This window comes from Canis aureus, chromosome 5, assembly GCF_053574225.1.
Source record: "Canis aureus isolate CA01 chromosome 5, VMU_Caureus_v.1.0, whole genome shotgun sequence".
NCBI lineage: Eukaryota > Metazoa > Chordata > Mammalia > Carnivora > Canidae > Canis > Canis aureus.
Window position 1 is genome coordinate 37,929,029 of NC_135615.1, and position 6,250 is coordinate 37,935,278.

Consider the following 6,250-nt stretch of genomic DNA (forward strand, 5'->3'; position numbering starts at 1 on the left):
AAGTTAGCTAAAGCTTATGCCTGCCAGAGCCCTTTCCATGAATCTCCTTGCAGATGAGGCACTTTTGCAGGAACACTTTTGTGAAAGTTCCAAAATAAAACAATAATTGTAAATGACAAGACTTAAAAATTTCCATGCTTAAAGATCTGATGAAAACTCATTATAATGCAATTGATAAGGAAATGTGCTGATTATTTCAAGATAATAACTAGAATTATGACTGATAGCATTATACTAGGACAAATCAGAATTTTAGAAATTTCATACAGTTTCTGGAATTCTTATATATCTATGCAGAGACAACATAAAGAAACCTTAGTATTAATTTCTTAATTGTCAATGCTTTCTCTATAATTTAAGATATTAAATAAGAATAATTAGTTTTAACATCTCCTCCCCCTTTTTAAATAAAGAGACCAAATCTTTAGAGATGGTCTAAAGACCTTCTGAAAAATCCCAAAATTAGGTCAGCAGTTAAGAAGACTTCATTTAGAATTTGATTTGGGGAAATTTATCAAAAATAACAAAAGGTTTGGACACTTGACTAAATAGAATTACAGATTGTTATGAAACAGTAATTATCTATTTATCCAAGTGACAAAAGATTTTAAAGGCAAATACAGAAGATTCCATAGTTGTAAGTAAACCTTAAGCTCTTTTAATGTTGAGAAGACCCAGTTTTCCTAAATAATTAAGGACCTAATTTTTTTAAGATTTTATTTATTTATTTATTCATGAGAGACACAGAGAGAGAGACAGAGACATAAGCAGAGGGAGAAGCAGGCGCCTGGTGGGGAGCCTGATATAGGACTCGATCCTAGGATCCCGGGATCACTACCCAAGCCAAAGGCAGACACTCAACCACTGAGCCACCCAGGTGCCCCTTAAAGACCTAATTATGAAAAATGAAGCACAGAAAATAGTTTTGGGGAGCAGCCCGGGTGGCTCATCAGTTTAGCGCCACCTTCAACCCAGGGCGTGATCCTGGAGACCCGGGATCGAGTCCCACATCAGGCTCCCTGCATAGAGCCTGCTTCTCCCTCTGCCTGTGTCTCTGCCTCTCTCTCTCTCTCTGTCTCTCATGAATGAATAAATAAATTTTTTTTTTTTTTTTTTTTTTTTAAGAAGTCTATCTAAAGCGTTTAACAGGGCAGCCTGGGTGGCTCAGCGCTTTAGTGCCGGCTTTGGCCCAGGGCGTGATCCTGGAGATCCGGGATCGAGTCCCACGTCAGGCTCCCTGCATGGAGCCTGCTTCTCCCTCTGCCTGTGTCTCTGCCTCTCTCTCTCTCTCTCTCTCTCTCTCTCTGTGTGTGTGTGTGTGTGTGTGTATGTGTCTCATGAATGAATAAATAAAATCTTAAAAAAAAATAAAGCATTTAACAAAGTCGTCCTTTCTGAGCACATAGTTCAACCTTGAACCAATTTACGAGAAAGGAAAAACCTCTGCTATTTCTTCTATCAGTCTCTCAGTATTGGTTCCCAGGTGACTGATTTCCTGAAAATTTATAGTTAGGCCTGAAAAAAATTCTGATCATCTGTATTCTTTGTAAGGGATGTGGTTCCCCAGAGAGCTGATTTCTCTGATAACTACAGTATAAATCATGAATGGCAAGAACACTCCTTTGTAGTTAGTTGAGGTTGCTATGAGTGGGATTGTTGATGTCTACTGCTCTAACTCTTCTCTAAATTTGGTAGAATTATCTCAAAGTGAAGGCAAACAGGCTTTCTAGTTTCATATGGTTAAATAATGCATTAAGGCTTGCCACTATACCTCTTTGTGTCCTTATTTGTGTACATGTGTATGTGTATGTATGTCTTTTTTTCAGTTTGATTTTCCCATAGGGTCCAATAATAAAATTATTGAGAATGAGAGCTCTCCACATTTTTTAAAATATAGAAGTTTGTTTAATTCAGAGGATGCATCATCTGGCTGTTGATGTAGGATCTTATATTAATCTCAATAGCATTTCAAACCAGTAAACCTTTTTATGGCTTAACCATGGATGCAAGAGGCATCCCAAAAGGGAATGTAAAATATGCAGCCCTCACAAGATCCAGAAAGTTCACTCCTAGGGTCACCTGAGTGGCTCAGTCAGTTAAGTGTTTGACTTTTGATTTTGGCTCAGGACATGATCTCAGGCTCGTGAGATTGAGCCCCACATCAGGCTCCGAGGTCAGTGGGGCGTCTGCTTGAGATTCTCTCTCTCCTCTCCTTATGCCCCTCCCCCACTGTGCACGTGCACACTCTTTCTTTCTTAAATAAATCTTAAAAAAGAAAGAAATTAAGTTCACTCCGAGAGTTGGTCTGAGAAGCAAAAGATCTTTGTTGTCGCAGGTGTTAAGAATGGTGTAGTTCGGGCAGCCCTGGTGGCTCAGCGGTTTAGTGCCATCTTCAGTCCAGGGTGTGATCCTGGAGACCCAGGATTGAGTCCCACATCGGGCTCCCTGCATGGAGCCTGCTTCTCCTTCTGCCTGCGTCTCTGCCTGTCTCTCTCCGTGTGTCTCTCATGAATAAATAAATGAAATCTTAAAAAAAGAAAAAAAAAAGAATGGTGTAGTTGATACAGTGTCTCTGGTTTCCCATGAGAATATGAGATACTTTCAGTCACAGACCCACTAATCTGTGACACTGGACAGGCACTCCTGGAATGGGTCTTTTCCAGCAATTACGACACAATAAAGGTTGAAATGACAAAGGCTTCTTGTGGTTCAGCACCCCTTATGACAAACTCCTCTGAGAGCTGTCACAGTTGGACAAAGAGAAAGCTGCCGCTTGGACCCGCTGCCTGTTCGGCTGCCCGCCAGTTGCGTGTGGTACAAGTACCCTCCGGCTGGTAGAGACCAAGGAGAATAGTCTTACTGGTCGCAAAGCCAAGATCTCAAGACATAGAACAAGACAAAAGGGGAAAACCTCATAGGACCTTTGGTTCTCCTCTTTATCGAAATAACACAGAAAACAGAGCAAAAGAAAACAATGACCATCCCTAGGTGGAGGAAGATCAATAGCAAACAAGAGGGCTCATCACAGATGTTTACCAGAGTAGCTATCCCCAACGAACTAGTTCACACAAATATTTGCTCTTTCTGATTTAAATTTAAAAAGGAAGAAGCAAAAATTCTCTATCTTTCCCTTGAACAGGTACTAAAGAGTGAGATCCGGGAGCGCTGGCTTTGGTAAGAATTCCTCCCCTTCATGGAATCTGCCGGTTTTCCAGGATTGCATCTGCAGGCTCCGAAATGAGTATGGTATCCCAGAAAGTCCCATTTGGGTCACCAAAACTGATAGGGGGCAAGAGGGTGGGAGGGTGAAAACTAATTTTCCTTCTACCCTTCTAGTTTCTTGGCTGAGACATCTTTGCAATAAAAAGATAGATTAGCAGGAGAAAAACAAAAAGTTAAATAACATGTAGCCCTCCTGTCTATGTGGAGAGACCCAGGAAAATCAAGTAACTCTCCAGAGTGGCCCAAGCCATTACCTTAAATATCATCTTTAACTAAAGACAAAAGAAAGATGTTGTTGGGAGCTGGGGGGTAGGGGAGGCCACCAGGAAAACACAGTAAACAAGCCTATGGTTGTTAATGAAGATTTAAGTCATTGCCTTCTTCACTGATAAGTATTTCTGGAGATTTGGTCATCTCCCTCTTCCTGGTACAGTGAGAAAGACACAGCCTTACAAATGGAGGTTCCTCTTATCCATGTAAATGTCACTTACAAAAGGGTGACTTTTTTTTTTTTAAAGGGTGACTTCTGTTCAGTTTTTACATCTTCTCCTCTATCTGTAGTTTCTTAAAAATAACCAGTTTAGAATAATCCTTATGCCAAAGAGGCATATTTTGGGCAACAAATTCTGTGCCCCTTCAGAGCCTTTATATGCACTCCTCCCTTATAGCCTTGTCTCCTGCCCCCTGTACTCTGGCTACATCACATTGTTCCTGCTCTCTGAAACCATAGCATGCAGTCCCCACCTGGCCTGCACTTCTGGGGCTGCTCCTCCTGCAGCATACACTTAGCTGTCACCTTCTCTCCAATCTCTCCAAACCCTTTCCCAGTCTAGTCTACACTCCTCCAACATTCAGGGTCCCCTCCTCTATGTGGTTCTTATGGTAATTTATTCATTCGTGCACCAGATTTTTATGGAGCATCTTCCACATGCCATTGAGAGTGCTAAAGGTCTAGAGGTGACACACAGCTATGAAGCTCAGCTCCCAGATGGTTGAAAGTTCTTTGAAGGGATGCCTGGGTGGCTCAGATGGTTAAGCAACTGCCTTTGGTTCCAGTCATGATCCCAAGGTCCTGGGATCAAGCCCCGTGTTGGGCTCCCTGCTTTGGAGGGGGGGGTCTACTTCTCTGTCTCCCCCTACCTCTCCCCTGCTTGTGCTCTCTCTGTTTCTCTCTCAAATGAATAAATAAAATCTTAAAAAAAAAAAAAAGTTCTTTGAAGAAATAAAACCAACTAAGGTGCTGCAAGAAGCCACAGTAGTACCGTAGTCAGGGAATGGCTCTTAGAGGAGGTGACATTTAAGAAGGGATAAGAGGGGGAGTATTCAAGGTAGAAGAAACAGCAAGTGCACAGTCACACAGCATTGTGTGCAAACCTGAGGGGACACTTAGGCTTTCAGCTGCTTCTCTTATAAGGAAGCAGCAGTCCTCCTGCATTAGTTCATCTGTGCATGCTTGGTGATCAGCCCAGGTCAGGGATACAAGAGAGAATAGTGGCACCAGGCAGGCCCGTCTCTGGCGTGTGTGGGGGTATGCTCCTGTGCTTCCCAGCAAACATGCTCTCCCTCTTCTTCTCCCAGCTGGGCACTGATGGCTTTGTTTGCTGAAACATCTGAGCCCTTGATACCAAACCCTAATTATCTGAGAGAAGGCTATTGCCTCTTTAAAGAGTTCAAAAGCCCAGACTTTTTATAAATAGCTCTGGCCTTTCACCAGCCCTTAAGACTGCGATTTATGGCCTACTTCCCCAGAGGCAGACAGACCAACAGACAGGTTACTTCCCTTGGAGCCAGGTTCCTACAATTGTGGGATGCTCCCACTTCCTCTTTGCATTTTATGACCTCCTGGCAGCTAATCCTGAAATGGGTTCCACGGGAAGGAGGTGAATTGTGCATAGCTGCAGCTGCCTCGGAAGCCAGAGGCCCAACAGACTCAGGAAAGAACTGGCAGGCTCCTGGGGGGCCCAGGCAGCCTGGCCTCTTGGCCCTGGCTGGCTGCTCTGGTTCCCAGGGCCTTTCCCCAGCAAGATACCAAGAGTGAAGGCCTTAGCGTGACTGGTCAGCTGTGCAATCTGCCACAGTGAGACAGACAAAAACTTTGGTTCATAATCTCATAATCTAGTGGGGCAATGTGGCAAAAATTGGAAATTTTGCTTGTCACGTAAAGACATCATCACTCTTTGTTTTAGAGCACATGTATATCCTTATTGCCTTTAATTACCAAACTCCTGTAGGTCTTATGACCTCTTAATGATAGACAGTGAAACTGAGGCAGACTAGCCCACGTCGCACAGCTAAGAGGTGACAGGTCCAGATTCTGATCTGCTTCAAATGCTGGGTTGGGAGTCACAGGTGCCAAGAGCGGAAGGTCAGGAAAGAGTGGCCTTTGGGATAAGTGGGTCAGTTTTCAGGAAGGAGAAGGGAGTAAGAGGGGATGCGGTATAGAAAAGGCAGAGTCTGTCATGGGATGCTGACACGGGGCTGGACCAGAGACTGGGGAGGTACAGGCCTCCCTGCAGGTTTTTTCCATAGACCACCAGCCTCATCTTTTCCACAGCCTTTTCTCTAGTTGGTATCTTCTCACTCTGATGGGTGAGAAAGTGGTCAGGATCATGGGCTGTGAGTTTAAACCCCTCCTCTTACCAGCCCTGGGACTTTACACAGATGTCTTAACCTCTCTTACCCTCCTTTTCCTCACCTTTAATGTGTGCTTGATAACAGCAGGACTGCAGTGGATACAACAATGATAGCTGATGCTATATTCTTTCTGTGATTATTGTCCCCTGTCACTGCTTCTCCTTCCCAAGTACAGCTCCTAACTTGTCATTTGCCCTACTCAAAAAAATCAAGACTGAACATGTTATTTTGGTAATTCAGGGGCCTCTAAGGTCCAATCCTATAGCCAGACCATCTCCAGATGGTCTGAAAGCTTCAGCGGATGGGGACATACTGTTTTCATGGCCTGTGACCGTGGACAGAACACCAGGTTGGGAGCCAAGAAAAGCCAGTGTTCAAATCCCAGCTCTTCCAG

The 6,250-nt window shown here is 43.8% G+C and overlaps 1 long non-coding RNA gene across 1 annotated transcript in view; it reads left to right on the forward strand.

Moving 5' to 3' along the window:
* Positions 1 to 3,263, forward strand: part of LOC144313401 (uncharacterized) — a 45,887-nt gene extending 42,624 nt beyond the window's left edge. The window contains exon 4 of the long non-coding RNA XR_013379060.1: positions 3,140 to 3,263. This is a non-coding gene — a long non-coding RNA (uncharacterized LOC144313401). The remainder of the gene's footprint in view (positions 1 to 3,139) is intronic.
* The last annotated feature ends 2,987 nt before the right edge of the window (positions 3,264 to 6,250 follow it).